Source organism: Acanthochromis polyacanthus, chromosome 23, assembly GCF_021347895.1.
Source record: "Acanthochromis polyacanthus isolate Apoly-LR-REF ecotype Palm Island chromosome 23, KAUST_Apoly_ChrSc, whole genome shotgun sequence".
Lineage (NCBI taxonomy): Eukaryota > Metazoa > Chordata > Actinopteri > Pomacentridae > Acanthochromis > Acanthochromis polyacanthus.
This window is the reverse complement of record NC_067135.1, coordinates 26,374,419-26,400,674: the sequence shown is the minus strand read 5'-3', so window position 1 is coordinate 26,400,674 and position 26,256 is coordinate 26,374,419. Positions and strand designations below refer to the sequence as shown.

At 37.8% G+C, this 26,256-nt stretch overlaps 1 protein-coding gene across 1 annotated transcript in view; it reads right to left on the bottom strand.

Moving 5' to 3' along the window:
• Positions 1–26,256, bottom strand: part of LOC110946484 (butyrophilin subfamily 2 member A2-like) — a 417,600-nt gene that overhangs the window by 37,686 nt on the left and 353,658 nt on the right. The window lies entirely within an intron of this gene.

Here is a 26,256-nt window from a genome sequence, read left to right as displayed (position 1 = left end):
CGTTTGACAAACTGTAATTTTCTGCATTTCCATGTTGCCTTTATTGTTCATTCAAAGAGTTTGCTGTTTGGTTGCAGCACAATTTCCTTGCAGTCATTGTACAAGTGGAAAAGAATATTCCATCACTGAAAAATCTTTGTTTTATTCATCATAACATCTCAGCATTTAGTCATCATTTTATCATTAATTTTCTTTGGTGCACCTCACTGTGCCGCGCTGACTGACTCTGAAAAGAACACTTTGCCCACACACACAAAACTTAGGTCTGTTTGTGTGAAACTTTATTCGTTACCTTTTTTGGCTACTTTATTGTGTCTTTAGCGTGTTTATGGTTCCTCATATATAAAGAGTATGTATATTTTGTAATAATGAGGAGAGCAATAATGATATGTTTCTCTGTAGATGTTGTGTTATTTGTTGTTGCTGTAGTTGTGTTGCTATGCTGGTGTGTCATTAACTCCCTGAAGTAGTTTCTAGTTGCTCCAGTCGTATTTTAAATCCCCCTGGGCTCATTGTTTTTACTGCAATATAAAGTTGTGTGCCTCTATGAAAACAGCACAACCATGGATAGAAGTATGGAGAACTGAAAAAATGCACTTTGGTTTTTTTTGGCCCTCATTCCTTCTTCAGGGCCCCTGGAGGTCTGAAAAGATGCATGAGCGTTCACATTAGCCTCTGTATATAGAACCTGTGCAGTTTGGTCCAAATTGGTGAAGGATTGTGTGAGATTTTGACCTTTTTAGCCCGTTTTGAAGCATTTGGACATTAAAGGGTTAATCGTAGAGTAAGAAACAGGGCTGTGCTCGGGCCCCTTTTGAGCTAACTCTCTGAAAAAAAATATGCAAGGTCAGGAGGTGGTCTAGTAGTAGTGTGTCCGATTTGGTGTCACTAGACCCAAAAATGACCGAGCAGGAATGATTTTTACACGTTTGACGGCCTCAGGCTTCATCACTACTAGCAGGCCTCACTGCTGAAAAACGCGGGTTCCCGTGGGGCTAGACCCTTGAAAACAGATACAGTGCTTCATGTGACTGCTCTGAATAGTCCCACACAATATCAGACTTGAATTCCACTGGGAATGACTTTTATGATACTTGATATGTTGCACAAAATGTCTCCTTCATTTGAAGTCTTCAGATTTAGTGACCCTTGACCCCTTCAAAGGTGTTTTCACTGCAGACTTGCTCCCAGAGCATTCAGCACACCCTGTTCTATGACTTTATGCACTTTGGTGCACTTTGATTGATGTTCTCACATTGTTTCTCATTCATTTTAACAAAGGCCCCTGTTCCAGTGTCTTTTTTGCTCCTATTTTGCCGTTGTAGGTCCTGGTGGTCTGAAAACGTACACCAGTATTGGTTTAGGACCCAATATCAAACGTGTGCAGGTTGGTCCAAATTGGTCAAAGAATCTGTGAGATTTTGACCTTAATTGGCCTTTTGGACATTAAAGGTGCACACAGTGTGTCCTCTGCTTGTCTTGAATCATAAATCAACATCAGTAAATTTCTTGCTCCTTAATTAGAGATGTAAACGAGATGCCATATTCATTCAATATTCATTACGGTACTGGATGGTTTAAAAACAAAACTTTATTGCACTATGTCAGTGAACAAAACAAACAATGAACACTGGACCATGATGTATGGATTGTACTTTATTTCATGGGGAAAAAGTGTTTAATAGGCTGCATAAACACACCCACCAGGAAATTACGCCAATTTGTTCATTGTCTAATTAATTGAAATCCAAAATATTTTAAAAAACTGATGCTTTTGTCGGGAGCGAGCGATAACATCCGGATTTTCTCAAAAATGGGGACTATTGAAAACTTTAAAATAAAACTAAAAGAGCATTATGTAGCACAAAATTTTAGTTATTAATTTAGTGGGTTGCTTGGGAATAGAAATTTGTAAAATACAATCATTCATTAAATTAAATCTTAAACTTAAATGTAGTGACTGTAATGTCACTGTTTATGTGATTCATGTTATGGTTGGTTTCTGAGGTAGATTATTCTTTAATTATTACTGTTAGGTCATGGTATCTTTGAAGAAGAAAAGTTTATTTTTATAATTCAAGGTGGGAGTATTATGTGTTGTATGCTTTTGGTTAGTACAGGTTTTGTATATGTATGTTATTTGTATTGTATACGTGTATTTTTGTATGTATTGTTTATGTATTTTGTAATTTGATTTGTATGTATTTTGTGTACATGTTGCTTTTTGGTGTTGTCACAAATGAAATTATGAAGACCCCAGGGAGAATAGCTGCTGCTTTGCAAAAGCTGATAGGGGATCTTAATAAAACAAACAAACAAACAAACAAACAAACTGATGTAAAGTTCTTTATATATGTGTCTTTATTAGTTAAAAGACAGGACATCGTAATTGTAAGATGTCATTGATTTACACCTGCATTTTGTGCTTCATGGCGCTAGGTGTGCTGTTTGCATGTTGGACATTGTTTTACACAGACACCACCGAAGAAGAAAGGTGCAGCAGGTTCTGCACGTCGTTCTCCCCTGTGTTTTGCCGACCACGGTCAGAAAGCGGACAGCAGCAAAGCCTCAGGCATTACAGCGACACCAAAAAAATATACATTTTAATTTCACAGTATTCGTTCAGTTCTTGTGTGTGCTCTTTGGTTTGTTATTACGATGAATCTTTCACGTCTTGGAGTGGAACTGTTACGTTTCCCACCGTTGCTATGGTGGTTGCTATGGACGCTTCCACGGGCTAAAGAAAGACAGGGGGATCTTGTTGTGGGCAGGAATAAAGTTTTTAGATCGCTGTGCGCTGACTGGTGTATGGATGAGCTCAACAAATGATTGTGGTAAAAGCACGTTCATGGAAATAAATACGGTTGTTTGCATTGACAACGAGAGACTTGTGGATCATTGAAATGCAACTTGTTAACAAGGGAGCGAAGCACGTCAACTAATGAACGGCCGGGGAAGACATCTCAGTAACTAGCAGTAATCACCAAGAGTTATATAAATGATTTAACAACTCAAAAAATTACACAATGCAACAATACAAAAATAAGCACACCGCTTGTTTTCGTTTTTGGCAGCGTCCTAATCAACCAGCATAACGTACAAAATGTGACACTGTCACAATTTAATGCCGTGAAGTGAAATTCAGCGTAAAAACAAACCAAACCACAGATCATTTCCAATAACTGAATGGATAATGTGAAAGTGTTATATATATTTCTCACTAAAAATGTCATCAAAATGTTTTTTCTGTCCAAACTATCTTAAAATAATGCATTTTCCACGGAAAATAAAAGGAATAGCCGCCATGTTTTCATTTTGAGAAGCCTGCAGCAAGCAGTCACGTGACCCTTCGTCAGACCAATACAAAAGAATTGGGGGAAAAAACGTGAGCATCTCACAATTTTCAGGGCCAAATTGTGAGATTGTAACGTTTTGCATCGTGGACAAACGTGACTATGTCACAATTTGATGTGAGACTGGGTTGTCATATGTGTCAAAGACAGTCACAATTAAAGTCATATAAAAAGGAAAGTCTTCAGTCCTCGATACTAATGAGAGTGGAAACTGAATTAGATATTTACAAATGTTTGTGTACTTACTTGATAAGTTAAATATTAAACAGCTTATTGAGGATATTTTTATCAGTAGTTTAGTTTTACTTTTAGTGTCTTTGTAAACGTCTGACCTTCGATCCTGTTGCCAGGTAACTGATCACAATATGAAATAATAAAACCACTTTAAAACCACTGATAATGATGAGACTGTTTCTTTGTTGTCTCATAAACAAACTAAATGTAGAACATTCATTAGGTTGTTGTTTGGTTTGATGTGTTGGTGCAAAGGGCAGAATATTAAGTCATTTTTGAAACATGTTAAACATTGAGACAAACTGAGTGAACCAGAAAATCAAAAAGACAGAAAAAAAGAATATAGAGAACTGGTAGAAAGGAGTAGATGCAGAATATGAATGTCATCTGCAGAGTGTTGCATAATATGGAGCTTTAGTTCAGACAGGTATGGAGTCAGAGCGTCACAAAGCCATTTTCTGGAGCACAGTTCCTCTGTCTGAATGCCACCAAATGTCTCTGAAAGGCCAGTAGTCCACATTGCGCATAATCTTTCGAAAACTCCTTATAATTGGGCAGTTTCATGTTGGTTAATAAAGGATGCACATGCTTGCAGACATTCAAAGGAAATGCATCATGCTTGAGTCTCATATCTCACATAGTTCCTTGCCAGATGTGTATCTGTGTGCATTCAGAATGTCACTGATCACCTGCATCCAGATATGAAGATTGTCCATGTCTGCATGAATTCAAAGGAAGCATATCATGCTTGATGCCACACAGTATATTTCCTTTGCTTTAGGTCAGACAGGCACAGTCCGTCATACTTGATTATTGTAACCAAGGCAGCATTCATTCATTGATTCCATTCCAAGCTCACCACATTGCTGCCTCTACAGATCTGTAACTCTCCCCCTCCTGCCCAACCTCCTACTTTTAAAAGGTTCAATGTCACAACTCTTACAGTTTTATAAAGAGGGCTGTAGCACACCTCAGCATCTACTCTGTTCAGTTGGTGGAAGAGGACGAGGAGCTAGCTGCTGTTATTCTGAAATAAACGGTTAACTCTGAAAAAGTGTCCTGTCTGAAATTTAGTTTTATGTAGTTTGAGCTTAGTTGATCTTCTACCGCATTAAATTGCTATTATAGTGTAGTAATATGCTTTGTTTTTCATAACAAAATTTGAAAAATTCTACTTAAAAAAATGTAAGTTGAAGATTTGTAAAGTCACTTGCTATGTGGCCATCCACTGCCCAAACCTCCATTTCTCTAAATTCTTTGTTGAAACATCCAGTTTGACCTCGACGAAACAGAGCACGTGCAGAAGGGAGCATGTGGGTTTGGAGAATGGAACAATATTTAACAGAGTTCAGTGTGCCATCACAGACCGTAAGATGACCAACACCAGCAGCACTCATGCATCCCAAAACCATGATACTGCCTCCACCATGCTTGACAGTAGATACTGAACATGCTAGAGATAATGCTTCTCCTGGCCTTCTGCGTACCGTCACATCAGCAGGAGGAAGATTAACCTGGAAACTGGACTCATCTGATCACAGAATTTTCTTCCAACTCCTGGCTGTCCAGTTCTTGTGTGCTTGGACCCAACGATACCATGCTAATCTCTGTCTCTCATTGATCAGGGGCTTCTTGACAGCCTTGTAGGACCTTAAGCCATGATCAAAAAGCCGGCACCATACAGTGTAGGGGAACACTGGACACCAGTTTGGTTTGAACACTACTGCTGAAGGTCCTGTGATGTCATTCGATTGTTTTCCTGCACATGAGGATCAGGATGTGGTCATTTCTTGGTGAGGAAACCCTTGGATACTCAGATGTTGGTTTGTCTTCCAAGCTGTTGAACTGTCTGTGTTTCTGCAGAGTGAATCCAACGGCTGTAGGACTGCATCTGCACTTCCTGGCTATGTGGCGGCAGCTGTACCCTTCCTGGCAGAGAATCTGTATCTTCAGTTGTGTTTCCTGTGTTAGGTTCCTTGTTTTAGCCATTTTTGTCTCTGAATAACTTTCAGATGTGCTGGCTTTATGTAGACACGAAGCACGGCAACAAAAACTACAATAAAAGTTAATGGATCACTGGTACCCAAATGAACCAATAATCAAATGTTCTGATGTATTTTATGAAACAACCAATTTAAGTTTTTTAATGTTTTTTTTTTTTTTAGCATTTGTTTGGTATTATGGCTGTGACTATAATAAAAGAAATTACACTTGAAGACCTCAGAGTGGTTCATAATGCATTTTTTCAAAATGCATTTGGTGTCCGAAAACAATTTCAACCACTGTATATATGTCGGCCATTTTTACAATCTTAGATTGATCACATAGTACAGTCATATGTAAGATCTGGGCATTGGCTGAAGGGAGGGCTGGGGTGTGATGGGATGGAGTGGGCAGGGCATGGGAGGGGAATGGCAACACTGAATATTCTAAACAAAATACTACAGCAGCCGTTTTAGTATTTTCTATCTGCAACTTGTCCTGCAAACAAAGTCTTATAGTGAAGTTAATGGAAAACTCAATAAAAACTGTTAAAATAATTTCTGTATGTGTTTCGGTGTGTCCCCCTATATTTGCCCAAATCTTTTTTCAAATTGATTGATAGGGCTTTCGTCTCCTTTTTATGGAACGGTAAAAACCTAGACTTAGGTTAGAATTACTGCAGAGGCCAAGACTCAGGGTGGTTTGGCCTTGCCAAGTCTTTGTCATTATTATTGGGCTGCAAATGTCCAAAGATTCTGTATTGGCTGCACAGTCCAGATGTGGATTGGTGTCAGCTAGAAGCTATCTTGTATCTCAACATCACTTTCAGCACTGGTTACCTCCAGCCTTCCCCTCTCAATTTCACAACTGACGAAAAACCCAGTTGTTTATAATACCCTCCGAATATGGATCCAATGTAGGAAACATTTTGGGTTCCATCAGTTTCTTAAAATAAGTCCTATTTGCAATAACCATCTCTTTCCCCCTGCTGTATCAGATCCCGCATTTTTAATGTGGCAAAGACATGGTATTTCTAAATTTAAAGACATGTACATTAATGGTGTATTTGCTAGTTTTGAGGATCTCTCACGTAAATTTAGTCTCCCCCAATCCAGTTTATTCCGCTACTTTCAAATTCGGCACTTTTTTCAGCACCATGACCCCAACTTTCCAAACATCCCATCCACCCCAGGCCTTGATATCATACTGCAACTCTCTGCTACTTCAAAATGTCTGACCTCCAAGATATGCTCTTATATTGCTTCCATTAAAAATGTGTCCCTTCAAAAAATTAAGGCAGACTGGGAGAGGGAATTAGGAGAGGTCATAGAAGAAGATATCTGGAGGTGTGCTCTACAAAGAGTAAATGACAGTACTTCTTGTGCCAGACTGAATATCATACAGTTTAAGGTTCTCCATCGGGTTCATCTCTCCAAAGAAAAACTTGCTAAAATATACCCCCAACTAAGTAATAGATGTGGCAGATGTAGCTACGGTCCTGCCAACTTAACTCATATGTTTTGGTCATGCCCTGCTCTGGTAACCTTTTGGACAGGGATCTTTAAAATGCTGTCAGGGGCACTTGGAGTTAACCTGTCAACTGATGCCACAGCAGCTTTATTTGGTATTATAGAAAAACAACACTCTGCTCTAAGGAAGAGACACAAAAACATTATTGCCTTTACAACACTGCTTGCACGCAGAAGAATATTACTACACTGGAAATCACCAAATCCACCCAAATTATCCACATGGCTGAGCGACTTGATGAATTTTATTCAACTAGAAAAGATAAAATATTCGCTAAGAGGAAATAAGAGTAAATTTAATTTAATATGGGACCCAATTCTAACATATGTAGGTGGACTAGATGTCTTACCTGACAGCATTTAGCTAGCTCCTTTTGTTAGGGGTACCTGTCTTACACTAATCCCAGTCCATCTCAACATTCTATCTATATCTGTTTCTTGTATGTACATGTCTTGTTTTATAACCTTATTCTTTATTATTTGTGTATACTTGGCATACTTAACAGTTATATCCCACACATATTTGTATATATAAAAATAAGGTATAGTGTATCCTCACCTGAAATGCTTTGTTATTGTTATCTCTGCCATGCCAACCCTTATACATTGAATCATGTGTCCTGTTTTTTTTGTTTGTTTTGTTTTGATTCTTTTTTTTGGGGGGGGGGGGGGGGTTCCTTGTTTCATTATATAAAAAAAGTGGAAATATGTATTGTAAGCATCTTGTCATTATGTGCGTGTACATTTCCAAATTTAAAAAAAAAAACAAAACTGTTAAAATACAAAATAAAAAAATAGATTGAATTAGGTTCAAGACACCTGCTGTGGGCATTTGTAATTACAGTATTATCTCCATTATTACTGAGTCACACATCATTTGATCATATTTACAAATTGCATTGTTCACATGTGGTTTGAAATCAATTGCATTAAATATTAACATGAAAATCTGTTTTAACCTAATTTTAGGGGCTCTGATTGACCCCTGTTATAACTCAACACTGTCAGACTGCTGTCTGTTGAACTTCTGCATCAACATGAGACCAAACAGGAAGAACAACCCACCTCCTCCCCCAGCGTCATACTTGAGCTCTATTTCAGTGTCACCCTCCTGCAGTCAGCAGCAAGTCAGTATGGAGGCTACAACTCTCTGCTTCGGCTGTGTGAGTTCAGCTTTCTGACTTTCATTCAAACTTTGACACTCTCCCACATCATAAAATTTATGGATAATTCTTTTGTTTTACTAGTGATGCTTGAATTCCTGCTGGAGATTCACATTCAGTCCACTTATACTCTCAAAAGTGTGTGAGTAACAAAGAAAGATGCTGTTTTAGCACTATTTCCTCAAAGTACATGTTGTTTAGTTGATAAGATTTTGCAAATAAAACCAGACTTTTCCTGTTTCAGCTGTCTTCTCTCACAGGTACATTTTTTTAGAAACATCCTTTTGAATTTTTTAGGTGCAGTTCTGCTTCGAGTCGATCCAAACAGACTTCAACACTTTGAGTACGAGTCTTTGTCTTTTCACTGTGAAGGAAGCAAAGGTTCCATTAACTGAGAGGATCCAGGAACTCTGAGGAGTTTCATCCAGTTTGTAAAATCATAAAGACTTCTTCATCCTCTTGTACAATTTCTAAAACTTATCAAACAGACATTGGAGAATTCTGGTGTGAATCTGGAGCTGGAGAGAGAAGCAACAGAGTCAGCATCACCATCACTGGTATGTTTTTGTTTTAGTTTTAAATAATAACTGAAGCTTCTTGTCCAGTCTGACTCTGAAATGGAGTATTTGCATTTTTGTCCATATTTTGCTGAATATAATCAACAAAACTAGCAAATGATTTTGTTGAAAAAAAATGAACATTTAACAGATATTTCTTAATACAGAGCAGCATTTTTGCAAAAGATCCACCAATTTAGCAGCCTGTTTTGTTCTATCACCACAATAATGGAAGATTTATCTCTGTTCTGATTTTTTTTTTTTTCTCCAATTTGTGGATTTTAACACCCAAGCCGAGGTTCTTCTTCTGTATTTTTTACATTATGGTCTCTTTCTCCTCACGTCTCTACCATTATCTTCAGTTTTTCTATTGTGATTAACACCATTAACACTTTATTTTCTCCATATTGTTCAGCTGGTTCTGTCATCCTGGACAGTCCTGCATTTCCTGTGTTTGAGGGAGACAATGTGACTCTTCGCTGTCAAAGTAGAAAGACTTCCACGAAGCAAACAGCAGATTTCTACAAAGACGACGTCCTCATTGAAGGGAGTCCTTCAGAGCAGATGACGATTCACAACGTCTCCAAGTCTGATGAAGGATTTTACAAATGCAGCATCAACGGCGTTGGAGAGTCACCAGAAAGCTTCCTGGCTGTTGGAGGTGAGACAGGAAAAGATATTTTGTTCATTTAGAACAACAGTTAGAACCAGGAGAGCCTCAAGGAACTCAGATATTCAAGGAACCCTGCTAGGGTTTAATAGACACCCACATTTACACTTTATTTTATTAGTTTTATTGTTAAATACTAACATTCTGATATCTAAACATGTTTGGTTTATTTTATGATAAGGCAGAAATTATTCTAATATTTCAGTAATATATAGAATTTTCTACTAAATTTGATGAATTTTCACAGAATTATTAATATTTTAGGCAGTAAATAAGGCAGCTCTTTGGATTCATATTGATAATAATGTGACATTTATTGACAGATTTGTAGTATTTTAACTGATACAAAAGTCTCATTGCTTAAACATATAATAATAAAATGAAAAAATAGTCTCCATTTCATTGAAGAACACTGACATATTGTATATTTTTTTAATTGATTTGGGTGATAGAAAGCTAAACTATAACAATGACAGTAAGTAGAAGAAGTTTGCAAAGGAACCAAACCCCACAAAACATTTCTTTTAGAAACCTCTCCTCAAGGAACCATTTTGAACTCAATAGTAGAAATAATGGTGAAGAACCTCAAAACGTTCCTTGAGACTCCTCTACTTCTAAGAGTGTAGATGTTATACTTGATGATATGACAGTAACTGTACAAAGTGCAGTTAGTTTGGAAATAAAATTGATTTTTTGACTTCACGGGGTACAAAAAAAAGTCTAACGTCAGTATTTTATTGCTTCAGTTTCATAGTTGTAGCTGTTTAGTTGTTTTTTGATCACAAAATGTGGTTCAAAGAGAGAAAAAGCTCCATGTTTGGTGTCATTTGTAAAGTTGCAGCAAATACTGTTTCTATCATCCCTCCAACACCTCATGAAGAGACGCCGTCTGATGAACCTGGATCTCCTGTTGGCCTCGTCCTGATGTTGGTTCCTCTGATGGTTCTGCTGCCGGTCGCATTTATTTACTGCATGAAACACAGAGGTACCAAAAAATGGATTTTTTTCTCTAAATATACAGTTTCAGTTGCATAAGTACAAAGAACATTTGTCTAAAGTGCATAAAGCAGCACAGAGGTTCCTTTGAACAATATTCTGCATTTGAAAGCTGTTGATGTTTTTAATTAGTTGTTATTTTTTTGGTGTCTGCTCACTTTTATGATCTTTTTTGTTTTTCTCTCCACCAGCTTCCTCACAGGCGCCAACAGCAGCATCAAACTCAGATGAAGCAGCTTCAGGAGGTGAGAAAACAGATTTCACTGTAAAACTAAGTGTAGATTTCCAGAAGGACATTTTTAAATATTAATTTTAACGCTGAAGGCTTCAAACTGTTTAGCTTTGAACATAATTTTAATGCACCACATTCATTTGTGCTGTAAAAATGAAGGTTATTAATTTTTTAAATGAAAATGTAATCTTATTTTTCAGATTTTTTCTTATTTTTTTCTCTTGATTATGATTAATAAAATAAAAGGAAAAAATTGCAAATTTACGTTAAATGAAGAAAACAGGTCAAAACTGTTTGTAAAGAAGCACAAACAAGCAAAAAAAAGTTTATTATTTTACAGTGTTTGGCTCAAAAAAGACACTACATTCTACTGTTTGTAAGTCAGCCAAAATATAATTATTTTATAGATATTTGCCGTTATTTGAAAGAATCCACATAAAGAGATAAATATGCAAAGAACTATCAACTGAAATCAAACTATGATTTTTGATTTTTTTTAACAGAATATGTTTAGTTGTACTGATGTATGCTACTAAACTTAAAGAATAATTAAGAAACAGAGTTCAGGGTGATTCATTGGTTTATAAATGCATGTATGTGACAATATTTTGTTGTTTTTATTAGTTTTAATGCAGATATTTGCTCATGTTCACTAACATTTTCTGTTTTGTTTCAGTCTCTGGAGGTGAAGCTGGAGATGATGTGGACGGTTTGACCTACGCAGTCGTCTTCACAAAGAAGAGACGAGACAAAGGTTTATTTTTAATTTTATTATTTTAACATGTGAAAAACAACAGAGCCTGATTCTCAGAACAGCAAAAAAAAAGCAGCTTAAAGTGTCCGTTGAGGCGTCGTTACCACAGAAAGCTGAGGCCTCCTGGATTTATTCTGGTTTCAGACGCTGCTGATGCAGGAGATAATTTGAGTCGCGAGTCAAACCACAGCAGAAAACCAGCGACAGAAGAAGGTATGAGGGTAAAAAAAACCTTTTCAATGTGTCTGCATCAGTGTTTATATTAACTCTGATGGTTTCTCGTCTCCAGATGCAGACCAGTCCTCACTTCAACCCGTTTACTCCACTTTGAAAGAGACACGACGGCCTGGTTGGTATCTGATCAGCTAAATGTGTTTGGATCATTTTATACTTTCATATGTTTCCTAAAACAATGCAGAACCATGAAGGGACACTGAAAGAACCTTTATGAAGATCTTCAGCTGTGAAACCTTCCATTTATGTGACAAACGAGGTTCAAATGCAGACTTTAGCTGTCAGTTACTGTTAATGATAGTCAATCATTAAGTGTCAAGTCTTTGAAGGATCCTCCTTTGTTGGACCTTTGCCACACTTCTGCACCCAGAGGATACTTGAGCTTCCTGCTGACCAGTTTTTCCTGCATTTCAAGAGCAATGTCCTGTACATGAATCTCAGACCTGAAGGGGGAGCTTCTCCACCCTTCCTCATGGCTATGGTAACAACACTTCCAGCATCTGGTTGTGAGTTTAATGCATTTTGGTGAGGAAGAAAATTATATCCTGAAACCTGACAGTTTGACCAGAAAAACAACCAAACAGTTCCTGAATGACCAGGAGGAATCCATTTGGTGACAAAAAAACATGTTGTCCAGTGGAAAGAATCAATTTTTTAGACACGATGTAATGTCATTAGATGGAAAATCTGACAATCTAAACATTTTTGAAATGTACACTCAACAAAAATATAAACGCAACACTTTTGTTTTTGCTCCATTTTTTATGAGATGAACTCAAAGATCTAAAACTTTTTCCAATACACAATATCACCATTTCTCTCAAATATTGTTCACAAATCTGTCTAAATCTGTGATAGTGAGCACTTCTCCTTTGCTGAGATAATCCATCCACCTCACAGGTGTGCCATATCAAGATGCTGATTAGACACCATGATTAGTGCACAGGTGTGCCTTAGACTGCCCACAATGAAAGGACACTCTGGAAGGTGCAGTTTTATCACACAGCACAATGCCACAGATGTGGTGAATTTGAGGGAGCGTGCAATTGTCATGCTGACAGCAGGAATGTCAACCAGAGCTGTTGCTGGTGTGTTGAATGTTCATTTCTCTACCATAAGCCGTCTCCAAAGGCGTTTCAGAGAATTTGGCAGTACATCCAACCAGCCTCACAACCACAGACCACGTGTAACCACAGCAGCCCAGGACCTCCACATCCAGCATGTTCACCTCCAAGATGGTCTGAGACCAGCCACAGACAGCTGCTGAAAAATCGGTTTGCATAACCAAAGAATTTCTGCACAACTGTCAGAAACCGTCTCAGGGAAGCTCATCTGCATGCTCGTCGTCCTCATCAGGGTCTCCACCTGACTCTAGTTCGTCATTGTAACCGACTTGAGTGGGCAAATGCTCACATTGGATGCGTCTGGCACGTTGGAGAGGTGTTCTCTTCATGGATGAATCCCTGTTTACACTGTTCAGGGCAGATGGCAGACAGCATGTGTGGCGTTGTGTGGGTGAGCGGTTTTCTGATGTCAGTGTTGTGGATGGAGTGGCCCATGGTGGCGGGGGGTTATGGTATGGGCAGGCGTCTGTTATGGACCAAGAACACAGGTGCATTTTATTGATGGCATTTTGAATGCACAGAGATACCGTGACGAGATCCTGAGGCCCATTGTTGTGCGTACATCCAAGAACATCACCTCATGTTGCAGCAGGATAATGCATTGGAAGCTGAAAACATCCCAGTTCTTGCATGGCCATCATACTCACCGGACATGTCACCCATTGAGCATGTTTGGGATGCTCTGGATCGGCGTATACAACAGCGTGTACCAGTTCCTGACAATATCCAGCAACTTCACACAGCCATTGAAGAAACAAAACTGCATCTTTCAGAGTGTCCTTTTATTGTGGGCAGTCTAAGGCACACCTGTGCACTAATCATGGTGTCTAATCAGCATCTTGATATGGCACACCTGTGAGGTGGGATGGATTATCTCAGCAAAGGAGAAGTGCTCACTATCACAGATTTAGGCAGATTTGTGAACAATATTTGAGAGAAATGGTGATATTGTGTATGTGGAAAAAGTTTTAAACCTATGTTCATCTCATAAAAAATGGGAGCAAAAACAAAAGTGTTGCGTTTCTATTTTTGTTGAGTGTAATTTTACTAATATCTTCCTTTTAGGTTGTTTTATTTCTTGTTTCCTTGAGTAAAATTCTAATTCTGCTTGTTTCTGAAGCAGAATCAGGATTTCAGGCTCCACGTCAGCCTTAAATCCCACAGCAGCTGAAGAGTCGCATTTACAAGAGCAGGAAATCGTCTATTCTGCCGTCCAGAAGGTGAGATCGATGCTGATTCTGGCACAAACTTGTTCATTATTGAAATATTTGCTGTATCATTTGAGCTACAAGATGAACGTCCTAATCTGTCTAAAGTCAACCTTATTTATAATGCAAGATTCAACATGAACAGTTTGATGTTTTTACAGAGACGTGTTCTGATTCAGTGAAGCAGGTTCATTATTATTACGATTAGTGTCACATTTTACTGATGTTTTCAACCATTTTCAATGATCTTCTCTGACTCATGACTTTAATTCTGTACTTGTTGTTTTGTTTAGGTTACATTCAGTGAAAAAAACATTTAATTATGGTCAGTTTAATTTGGCTTTTTTGACAAACATTTTCAAAAAAAAGACAATTTAATGTCAAACTGAAGCCAAATTTCTACAAAGTAATGTCATTTAATTAAAAATGTTAAACCTAAATAAATGATAGCATTAGTGGATGTCTTTAATAGATGCTGAGTTCACAGAAAAACACCTGAATAAGAGGATGTATCTGTCTTTAATGATTTTTCTCTGGTTTTTAGTTTGATTTTCTGTCTTCCAGACGACAAAGATCAGAGACACCTGACTGAGAAAAGGAGAGACTCTGATTAAAGCTGAGCTGAACGTCGATCTGTGTTGAAATATTGTTGATTTTTGACATTTTTTCAACCTCCACCTTCCTGACATATTTAAGACACAGGAACTAATGAATAACCTGCTGTAAGAAACAACTATGAGTGTCAGCTCGTTACTTTTCAAATTAAAACACCAAAATGACAGAATTATCAGAGCCAGAATCTGTCAAAATGTTGTATTTGATGGATAGTTTTGTCTATTTCCTCTTGTTTTCTCTCTTTCTAATAAAATAACATAACACAGATATACAATAATTGCACCAGTTTGTCCTAAAAATTATAAATAGCTCTGAATAGTAGGTAGTGAGGAAATTAATTTTGTGTAAATACACAATTTAGTGTATTTTATTGGTAATAAAGTTAAAGAATGAAGTCCAGTTTAGTTCCATAAATTAAACTAAATCATCTTATGGAGTTAAATAATAAACATTCAGCTTGTTGCTCACCTTTAATCCTTTCAGTTCTTCATTTAATTCAGCATCAGTGTCTGTTTTTATATATCTGCAGCTTTATAAATCAGAATTTTACCTCAGATTTGTCCTTGTGATCTGGAAGGAATTTCAACAGAAAACTGAATGTGACATGAAGCATCTGAAAATGTGACTTTATTTGGGAAATTTGTGAGACTTTTCTATGATAATAAATGCATTTACACCTGAACAATTTGATTTAGTTGATGATTTCTTATCACATCTGAGACAATATTTAGTTTTAATATCAATTCTTATAGATACTTTGTGTATGTATCAGAGAATGAATAATAAATGCTTCACTGCTCTGTTAGGCTTAGTAAAAAAAAAATTGAAACAGAGAGCTACAACACTGATATCTGCTTTATTGATCTCACTTTTATTTAATAACTTTTTCTTTTCATTCTTTACATTCCCAGATAAATCAAAAATGGAATAAAATATGATTTTTTTCCAACTTGTTTCCATGTTTCTAACTGCATCCATTCATAATAATCACATGTATAGTCAGTACATGATACAGACATCGACAATGGCATGATTTCAAGAAAAGACTAAATGTCAAGTGAAATGACAGAAAAAGCACACTTTCAACTGATTACTTTTTTCTCTTTTTCTGGAAGCCTGAATGTTTATTAGGGAAAAAGCTGCCAAAAACTAAACAAAAATATATATCTGAAATGTTCAAACAATACCAAAAAAGAGTTTTCCACCTCTGCAAGTACATGAACACTTGAGTAATTAATAAAAAACACATTTCTGTTTGGCATGTGAAAAATATTTGAAAAAAATAGCTCTATGTGTAAAGTATACAATTCCTTTCCACGAAATAAAGATTAAGACCAAATATCATCAAATCAAATGATGGAAAATCTGGAGAGTCTTGACTGTGTTTCAAAATATCTAGATCATCATATAGATTATAAAGTTGATGGAGAATTTAACCTGTATAACCATCAAATTATGAAAGAAATCTGCATCATCAGTCATAATAGCTAAAATCAAAGCAGAAAGTTGCATCTCTGTTTAAGAAAATTCCTTTCCTGTCTAGGACAAATACACATATTTTCCATCATTTCTGTGTAACCCTAACCCTAACCCTAACCTTCCATCATTTCTGTGTGATTTAAAGGCACATTCCAGGTTTTGTTTCATTTGATATATTGGTTTACTTAAGCTGAGTTCAGGCCCACAGAGTTCTGGACATCGGTGTGTTTAATGACTTCATCAGTGCAGGAAAAGTTTCTGCAACTTTGAGTTGGTGTAAGAAGCTGTTATGAGGCTAAAAATAAACACAACTGAAGAAGATAAAGACGTTGAACAAAACTTAGAAAGATATCAAGTGTTTGAGCATCACTGAGAAAAACTGCTCACTCTGATTTAAAGGGTCCTGAGCAACAAAAGAGGTTCTCAAAGCTAAAAAACTTTCAAATGTCACAAGAAGATGTCCACGAACCGACACGTAAAGAGCTAAACATGACAATGTCCTTTTTAGTTTTGTTCTTCCATCACATCTCATTTTATCTGCTTTTGTTTCCATCTTTGTCATCACATCACGTCTTCGTTTTTTGTTTCTTGAACTCGGTTTTAGGCTCTAACCTTCTGTTCTACTTCCTGGATCTTGTGCTTCTCATTTTCTGTCTGTGCAGTGTCCTTCTTTGCTTCTCCTTCTTTTCCATTTATTTCTGGTCTTTTAGTGTCTCCTGGCGGCTCTTGTTTCCCTTGCCCCACACCTGTTGGACTTGAACTTGACATTTCTTCACTTGTCTGAATTTCTGCTGCTGAGGAATCTCCTGGTGCTTGTTTGTCTTCTTCAAGTGGATTCTGACCTGCTGTGTCACTGTTTCCCTCTTTACTTTCATTTGTCTGACTCTGATCTGGTGTTTCTGTTGTCATAGGTGTTGATAAGTTTTCTTGGGATATCTTGGTTCTGCTTGCACCTTGACTTAGTGTTCCTTCTTGGTTTCTGATTTGAATATTTGATTTTTTTCAGATTTATTTGTCTTGCTCTCGCTTCTTCTTCTTCTCCATCTGGTTTGGTATCAGCTGACTGTGTTTCCTCTACGTTATTTTCAGGCTACTCTTGATTTTGTTTTGTTGTCTGATTCTCAGTGTTTTTTTCATCTGTCTGTTCCCATCTTGTTGTCTTTCAGGCTCAGACTCAGGTGTTGTTCCAGACTTACAGATTGTCCGTCACGTTGCTGTTGACCATTAATCGAACTATCAACCATCTCCTGTGATGTTTCAAGTACGTTTTGCTCTCTACTTCTTTTTCGGAATCATCACTTTGAGATTCTTCATCCTCAGAGTTCTTCTTGGTCTCTGTGTGCAGAAACAGTAGATATCAGTTACATCAAATGAAACATGGTGATTCTGCACCAACAGTGTGTAAATGATAACACCCATTTCGCTTTTCAGTATTAACAGTAAATGCCACAACCTTTAGTTCATGTAAACTTTCTACAAACAAAATAAGACATATTGTGAGGGCAACAGACTGGAATTACTTTTGTCTTTGCTTGTGCTTCTGAGGAATCTTCTTCTCCTTTAGTTTGGATTCTGAGCTGTTGTGTCACGATTGTCAGTCGATGTTTCCTCTTACTTTCATTCATCAGACTCTGATCTGCTGTTTCTGCTGTCATAGATGTTGAAACATTTTCTGCATCTGCTTTGTCCAACATCATGAAGTATATTGGGGGATACTGTTGATGCTGCTGCACCTGGATTTGCTATTCCTTCTTGACTTGTGATTGAATATTGAATTTATTTCAGATTCACTCGTGTTGCTCTCTGCTTTAACTTGTTCTCCATCTGTTTTGGATCAACTAACTGTGGTTTCCCCCTCATTGTTGTCAAACTGCTCTTCTTGATTTTGTGTTTTCTTCTGATCCTCAGTGTTTTTTCATCTGTCTGTTCCTCATCTTGTTTTCTTTCAGTCTCAGACTCAGGTTGTTGTTCCAGACTTTACAGGTTGTTTGTCCATTTGCTGTTGACCATTAACCGAACTATCAACTGTCTTCTGTGAGGTTTCTGCTACTGATGCGTTATTTTCTGCTTCCACTTTGGTCTGGTTCATCTGTGTTTCTGCTTTGTGCTCCTCTGCTTTGTCTTCATTTTTCACCATTGGGTCTTTATCTGAATCTTCACTCTGTGATTCTTCATCCTCATGGTTCTCCTTGGTGTCTGTGTGCAGAAACAGTAGACATCAGTAACATCAAATGAAACATGGTGATTCTGCACCAACAGTGTGTAAATGATAACACACATTTAGCTTTTCAGTATTAACAGTAAATGCCACAACCTTTAGTTCATGTAAACTTTCTAGAAACAAAAAAGACGTATTTGTGGCAACATATTGGATTTACCTTTATTCTTTGTTTCTGCTGTTGATGAATCTTCTGGTGTTTCTTCTTCTCCTTTAGTTGGATTCTGAGCTGCTGTGTCACTACTTCCAGTCGATGTTTCCTTCACATTTTCATTCATCAGACTCTGACTTGCTGTTTCTGTTTTTACAGATGCTGATGCACTTTCTGCATCTCCTCTTTCAACAGGCTGTTCTTGAAGTGTTCTTGGTTCTTGTGTTCCTCCGATGTTGTGTTGTGTTTCTTTTTTTCACTTCTCATCAGTGATTCTTTTTCTGAACCTTCACTCTGTGATTCTTCATCCTCATGGTTCTTCTTGGTGTCTGTGTGCAGAAACAGTAGACATCAGTAACATCAAATGAAACATGGTGATTCTGCACCAACAGTGTGTAAATGATAACACACATTTAGCTTTTCAGTATTAACAGTAAATGCCACAACCTTTAGTTCATGTAAACTTTCTAGAAACAAAAAAGACGTATTTGTGGCAACATATTGGATTTACCTTTATTCTTTGTTTCTGCTGTTGATGAATCTTCTGGTGTTTCTTCTTCTCCTTTAGTTGGATTCTGAGCTGCTGTGTCACTACTTCCAGTCGATGTTTCCTTCACATTTTCATTCATCAGACTCTGACTTGCTGTTTCTGTTTTTACAGATGCTGATGCACTTTCTGCATCTCCTCTTTCAACAGGCTGTTCTTGAAGTGTTCTTGGTGCTTGTGTTCCTCCGATGTTGTGTTGTGTTTCTTTTTTTTCACTTCTCATCAGTGATTCTTTTTCTGAACCTTCACTCTGTGATTCTTCATCCTCATGGTTCTCCTTGGTGTCTGTGTGCAGAAACAGTAGACATCAGTTACATCAAATGAAACATGGTGATTCTGCACCAACACTGCAAATGACAACACATTATTTTCAGTCTTAATCGTGAATGTCACAACCTTCAGTTAAACAAAAATAAACAAGCATGTATTTATGAGGGAACATCCAAGATTAAAATCAGTATTAAAATATTCTCACTGTTCAGAGACTGATATTGTGATCAGGACAAGTTTGATCATCATTATGATTAAGACATACGTGATGAGATAACAGACTTACTGTTTTTGTTTTGCCTCCAGGCAAATAAAGCAAACGCAAGAACAACCAGAACAACAGGACGAGACCAATCACAGCAGGGATGGCAGACTTAGCTGATGGGTCTGTGAAGAAATCATCTGAAATGTTAAACCAATAAACAGCGTGATGTTTATTTTAACAAGACATCAGATGTTTGGAGCTAAAACTGGGATCAGACCATGAATCCAAACCTGCAACGTGGAACTTGGCGTCTCGGTGCTTGTTGTTCTGCTGGACTCTGCAGGTGAAGTTGTTGCCATGACTCTTCTCCACAGTCACTCTGCTGCTGACAGTATAGAGGTCATCAGGACCTGTGACTGTCTCTGTAGGTTCAGCAGTGAGGAGGTTTCCATCACCGTCCAGCCACAACACCTCAGGCTCTGGATACCAGCCTGCAGATTTACACTCCAGCACTCCAGCACTGGCTTTGGTTATCTCAATGACAGCAACTGATAAAAACAAGAGAAAAAGCTTTGAAAAACTAAACCTTACAGTGAAACCTTCTATGGACTTTTGTATACGTACTGACAACAAGCTGAACTCGAGAATCTGTCTTCAAGTTTGGACTGAAGCACCTGTAAGTGCCCTCATCAGACAGCCTCACTCTGGAGAGTCTCAGTGACATGTTTCCCTGCTTCAGTCCATCGACAAACACCGATGTTCTTCCCATGTATGACGGGTTTTGATCAACCAGATGGTCTTCACCGTCCCGCCTCACATGGACGAATCTGGGTTCAGGTCCGATCTCGACCACTCCAGCATCTCATCGGTGGCGTCCGTGGCAGGTTCCACGTGGCACTGCAACGTAACGTCACCAGTGATGCCGATCAGTGCCTCCATGAGTTGATATTGATCGACTGCCTCACCTGAGTAAGAAAACATCTTTTTATATATTTAAGAACAGTTAAATAGACGTCCTTAAAGACAATGATGTCAGCATCACAAACAGAGCCATAGCAGTGTTATATATCAATATTATAACATTACATTGGTGTAATTTAATCAATAAATCATAAAATGTGTTCCGATCTCCATCTAAGTCACAGCAATAGACAAACACAGTCTGCTAAAACTAATACAGGTAATAATTATATGTTTTCAAGTTGTAATGAACACAGCATGTAAACATTCAGAGAGCAGGGTGGAAAAAGTATGTGAACCTGTAGATTAATGACTTCTCCAAGAGCTAATTGGAGCCAGGAGTCAGACAACCTGGAGTCCAACCAATGGGATGAGATTAACTTGAAATCTCTGACACATGCTCACATTTTTGTTGACAAATCTGCATTAAGTAAAACATTAAACAAGAATAGCGTTCATGAGAGGACACCACGAAGGAAACCACTACTGTCCAAAAAAACATTGTTGCATGTTTGAAGTTTGCTAAAGAGCACCTGGATGTTTCACAGCACTACTGGAAAAATATTCTGTGGACAGATGAAACCAAAACTGAGTTGTTTGGAAGGAACACAAAACGCTGTGTGGAGAAAATGGGGCAGCACACCAACATCAAAACCTCATCCCAACTGTAACATATGGTGGAGGGGCATCATGGTTTGGGACTCCTTAAGCGTCTGGACGATTGTTGTCATCGACTGAAAAATGAAATCCCAAGTTTATCAAGACATTTTTCAGGAAAACTTAAGACCAGTTGTACACCAACTGAAGCTCAACAGAGAATGGGTGATGCAAGGGAAGTAAATCAACAACAGAATGGCTTCAACAGAAGAAAATACGCCTTCTGGAGTGGCAGTCTGAGTCCTGACCTCAACCCGATTGAGATGCTATGGTATGACCTCAAGAGAGTGATTCACACCAGATATCACAAGAACATTGCTGAACTGAAACAGTTTTTTAAAGAGGAATGGTCCAGAATTCCTCCTGATTGTTGTGCAGGTCTGATCTGCAACTCTAGGAAACGTTTGACGTTATTGCTGCCAAAGGAGGGTCAACCAGTTATTAAATACAAAGGCTCACATACTTTTTCCACCCTGCTCTCTGAATATTTAAATGTTGTGTTCAATTAAAAACATGAAAGCATATCATTTTTTGTGTGCGCTATTAGTTTAAGCAGACTGTTTGTCTGTTGTTGTGACTTCGACAACATTTTATGATCAATTTATGCAGAAATCCAAGTAATCTCAAAGGGTTCACATACTTTTTCTTGCAACTTTTTAAGACAGGAAAATGTCTGTATTTATACTCACGTGGTTTGACAAAACACACCAAACTGAGGGTACATTTCAGCTGCATAACAGTATTTATTGTGAATAATATCACAAAATAATCTTACTTTTTTCTGAAAGGTTGAATGAAATGAATTCAAGAAAGCGATTCCATCTTACCAGACCAGCAGGGAAATAAAACCTTTTAATGTCTTTTCAAAAGAACATTTAGGGCAAATTTATCATTTCCAATAATGTTCCTATGGATTTCAATCGATCATTTTACCTGAAACATTCATGTTTTACCATCTTATGTTACTGGTTTATATGATTTCCAGCCAGAAAAACACCTACTGCTAAATCAGAACATCTCTATAAATTTAAACCGGGGTTGGTTTGAATAATCTGAAGATTTTCTGTCCAATTGGGAACATTAAAAAATCCAGTTTAAATGACTAAAACCTTATTTGAAAAGAAACCCAGCAGCTACTATGATCAGTTCAACCAACTCTGCATATCAACATGGCAGCACAGTGGAAGAAGGTTGATGATTAACTGGTGCTTTTATCTCTCAGTAGTAAAACAATCCAGTGGTTATTGAGGTCAGAGCTTATCTGAAGTCAAACAAGCCATAAAAAGCAAACATGAGACACTTTCACTTTCACTTTTACCAGTGAACTGACCTCCACAGTCAGACTGGAGTTAAAGTGTAACTAGTGAGATCATCCCACATTCAAAGCTGATACTCCACATTTTTAACTGGAATCCAAACGTAAATCTCTGTTCATCCGATTTCTGAGCTCAGCTGCACAACTTTCACAGAAATCTAAACACATCATTTATAAATGCAACTTCACACATTCAGGGAGGCTGAAATCCAGATACTGAATGCCACTATACCGTATGTGGTATACTCAGGGGAGACAGAGGAGACTGACGCTACGGTCGCTGAGCCAATCAGAGTCCAGCGCTGTACACTACGTGATGGCAGAGCCAGTTGTAATGACTGAACTGCTGTGCCTCAATGCACCATGGGAGCTTGGGGTGTTGGAGGTTTAAATGTCATTATTGTGGTTTATGTTCGTGTTCCAGTGTTATTAGTATTTGTATTTTATTGTGTTTTTGTGGATTAGTCAGCTTAATTACTTTGCTTAAGTGTTATGTTGTCAGGACTGTGAGTGTGAAGTGTGTTTGATGACTTCCTGCTACATTTATGCTGTAGTCTGTGTCAAAATAAGAGCATCTGGCAGTTATATAGTGTTTGTGCTCTTCAGTGCTACGTTTCATTGGAACTCACCACCATAATAGTTACAGAAAAAATATCTGTACTGCAAAATTCTGCGATATAGCGAAACATCTGCGGAACCAAACCCAATCCAAAAAGCTGCGATACCGGGAGACCATGGGAAGTGAACCGCGGTATAATGAGGGACCACTGTATTATAAAATAAATATCTTATTTTATTATGAAACAAAACCAATAAAATGTAAAACATTATTTTCAGATATATTTAATGTACAGTACCAGTCAAAAGTTTGGACACCTTCTCATTCAATGCTTTTTATTTATTTGTATTACTTTCCACATTGTACATTAATACTTAAGATTAACAGTTTTGTTAACAACATAATTCCATATTTATTCTTTTATAGTTTTGATGTCTTCAGTATTGATTCACAAGGTAGAAAATTTTTAAATAAAACCCTTTGAATGAGATGGTGTGTCCAAACTTTTGACTGGTAGTCCATCCATCCATCCATTATCTATACACCGCTTAATCCTCATTAGGGTCGCAGGGGGCTGGAGTCTATCACAGCTGACAAAGGCAGGGGACACCTGGACACATCGCCAGTCTGTCCCAATGCTACATATACAGACAGACAATCACACTTGCAATTACACCTACAAGCAATTTAGAGTTATCAATTAACCTCAGCATATTTTTGGACTGTGGGAGGAAGCTGGAATATGCAGAGAAAACCCACACATGCACAGGGAGAACATGCAAACTTCATGCAGAAAGATCCCGCCACTGTGCAGCCCTTCACTGGTAGTGTGTAGAAATAGTTGTTCTTATAGAAAACGTTTACAAAATAATTAATACTACTACTAATAATAATAATAATAATTAATATTGTAAAATAAAAATGGTGATTAATCACAACAGTTATGAACACATTTTTGATATTTAATATTCACTATGAATAAGAACATGGATACAGGTTTTGACATTATGAAACACGCCCTTCTTTTGCACTAGCATATTAAATCTAACTTTTTTGATCTTAAATCTCTTTACGTGTTGCTGATTTTACTAAAATTGTGCGTTTCATTTTTAAGCATTTATATAATTTTGAGACACACTCAGAGACTTTTAAAAACTTTGATCTGTTGAAGCCCATAGTCAGGTTTAGTCAACACTTTCAGGAAGCTCAGGAAGATTTTATCTACACCACTACATTGTGAGTCATGCAGGATAATACATCCAAAACTTGAAAAGAAGTCTGTTTTATTATATTTAGGAATACGTTACCTGTATGGAAGCATGCCAGCAGAAGAATGAGAACAGTCTGGAAAACCAAAGCCCTCATCGCACGGAGTTCAGATTTACCGTTCAGCTATGGCAGTGTGAGAAAACCAAATAAATCACGATTTAAATTCACAAGAAGTCGGTGCAAATTAAAGGTTAAGTCACAGGCGAAAAGAGTTCCTTACAGTTTGCATGTATCGTCAATCTGCACACAATGAACTTTAAACTTCTGACCTGAACCTGCTGTCTTATCTCCTGAACTCTGCCTGTTAAAGCCTGTATGAAGTGCTGTAACACTTTTATATAGGACAGTATTCAGAGAAATGTGTTTTACTGATGGAAAAGGCTCCAAAAAGATCAATCAGATATGTTTCTTTGCTGCAAATAGAAGGATAAATGACAGAAATCATCGATGCCCAACAAAAACGGTCAAGTTTTTAACTTTTATGACCGTACCTGCTTTGATCGTCACAGTTAATATGTTACACATAAATAAGAAACTGCACTTTGATCCAGTTGTCAGATAGCAGATCACCACTGTAATAAATACTACATCTATATTGCCAAAAGAATTGGGACGTCTGTCTTTACACTTTCATGATATTCCATTCTTAATCCGTTGGGTTTAATATGCACATTCTGCAGCTGTCTCTGTCTCTGTGCAGGTTGGGCAAGTTCTACCACACTAAACTGGCTCATCCATGTCTTTATTGACCTGCTTTATGCACTGGTGTAAGTCATGTTCGGACAGGAAGGGGCCATCCTCAAATTGTTCTCCCAAAGTTTGGAGCATGGAATTGTCCAAAATGTTTTGGTTTTCTGAAGCAGTCAGAGTTCCTTTCACTGGAACTAAGGGGCCAGCTCCTGAAAAACAAACCCACACCATAATCCCCCCTCCACCAAACTTTACACTTGGCACAATGCAGTCAGGAAGTATGGTTTTCTTGGCAACCACCAAACCCAGACTGGTCCATCAGATTACCAGACTGAGAAGTTGATTGGTCAGTCCAGAGAACATGTCTCCACTGCTCTAGAGTCCAGTGGCAGCTGCTTTACGCCACTACATACGATGCTTTGCATTAACTTGGTGATGTATGGCTTGGATGCAGCTGCTCGGCCATGGAAGCCCATCCATGAAGCTCTCTGTGCTGTTCAGGAGCTGATCTGAAGTTTGCAGGTCTGTAGCTATTAACTCTGCAGAAAGTTGGTGGAGCTCAGCATCCACTGACCTCGTTCTGTGATTTTACGTGACCGACCATTTCACGGCTGAGGTGTTGTTGTTCCCAGTTGCTTCCACTTTGTTGTAATACCACTAACAGTTGACCATGGGATATTCAGTATCAAGGAAAGTTCATGAATGGACTTAATGCACAACCTAGCAGCCTATCATGGTACCACACTTGAATTCACTGAGCTCCTGAGAGTGACCCATTCTTTCACTGATGTTTGTAGAAGCAGTCTGCATTCCTAGGTGCTGGATTTTCCATGGAAGTGATTGGAACATCTGAATTCAGTTATTTTGGTCCCAGTACCTTTGGCAATATTGTGTATATTTGCATCCATATCTATCAGATATTGCTCAGTCTTTTGCAAAAGTTGCTGTCATTGCAACCTTTTTCTTCCTTTGCAATCTGTGATTTTCACTCCAGTCATAAAACCACTGAATCATCCAGTCACTGACTTCGTTTTTTTCTTTTTTATGGCCATTTGCTTGTGTGAATTACTACTGCACTCAACTGGACAGTTTATTCACATGATGTCATAGTTGTTTTTTTTAAATGAAGCATTTATGATTTAATAAATTGCCAGAGTAGAGGATTTAATTTGATCGTCACATTCTGAGATGTGTCTGTGATTAGCATAACATGATTACTTTTTTTATGCATTAGAAAAACTCCCTCTAAAGACCTGATGGGACAAGAATGTTATGCTCCAAAAC